This window comes from Octopus bimaculoides, chromosome 3, assembly GCF_001194135.2.
Source record: "Octopus bimaculoides isolate UCB-OBI-ISO-001 chromosome 3, ASM119413v2, whole genome shotgun sequence".
Taxonomy (NCBI): domain Eukaryota; kingdom Metazoa; phylum Mollusca; class Cephalopoda; order Octopoda; family Octopodidae; genus Octopus; species Octopus bimaculoides.
This window is the reverse complement of record NC_068983.1, coordinates 39492718-39494055: the sequence shown is the minus strand read 5'-3', so window position 1 is coordinate 39494055 and position 1338 is coordinate 39492718.

Sequence of the window (1338 nt, the reverse complement as noted above, 5' to 3'; positions counted from 1 at the left end):
TATATATATATATTCTATTTGTTTCAGTCATTTGACTGCGGTCATGCTGGAGTACCGCCTTTGGTCGAACAAATCGTCCCCAGGACTTATTCTTTGTAAACCTAGCATTTATTCTATCGGGGTTTTTTTTGCCCAACCGCTAAGTGACGGGGACGTAAACACACCAAGACCGGTTGTCAAGCGATGGCGACAAACACAGATAAACAAATGCATACATGCACACATAATACATACATACATACATACATACATACATAGACACGAAATGCACACATATTCACATACATATAATGTATATGTATATATATACATAAATATCAGTATTTGTGCGCATATAAATATAAATATCAGTGAGTACATATATCTACAACGTGTACTACAAATTTGTCACACACACACGCACATTCAAATCTCGATATATATATGTGTGTGTGTGTGTGTGTGTGTGTGTGTGTGTGTGTGTGTGTGTGTGTGTGTGTGTGTGTGTGTGTACGTGTGTGCGTGTGTGTGTGTGTGTGTGCGTGAAAACTATGTTCTGCTCCAAGTTAAATGCAAACATATGAAAGCGGTGATACCATATAATAGATTCACATGTAGTTAAATCTGGTGAACTAAATTATACAAGTATAAGTTACATAACAGCTTACGTCAGTTCGTCTTGTCATCTGCTTGTGTAGTCGCAATATATATCTACGCAGAACTTTTTTGAACTCATATAAACACGTATAGGTACTAAAGTGGAGAAATATATTATGTTAGAATGCTGCATTATAGCGGATTTCCTTATAAGTAAATAATGATATTTCCTTTATGCTAGTATATGTTTTATTAAATAATATCAAATGCTTTGTTATAGTTAAATACATAATTATAGTATAATAATCATATTATTTAATTGTACTTAATTATTTCAATGGAAAATCTTAGCTATATACTAATACATTTACTTAAAAAGATTTGAGTTAATTGAGTTTCGTCTTATAATTATCATCGACGTGAGGATGATAAAAATTAAAGCTGTGGGTGTATACCTACATGCATATCTATATACGTATATGTTATATATATATATATATATATATATATATATATATATGTGTGTGTGTGTGTGTGTATATATATATATAGAGAGAGAGAGATACCCGGCGTTGCTCGGGATTAAAATGGAATAGTTTTTCTTTTATTGTTTTACTTGTTTCAGTCATGCGACTGCGGCCGTGCTGGATTACCACCTTTAATCGAACAAATTCATCCCTAGTATTTATTATTTGTAAGCTTAGTACTTATTCTATTAGTGTCTTTTGCCGAAATGCTAAGTTACGGGGACGTAAATACAGA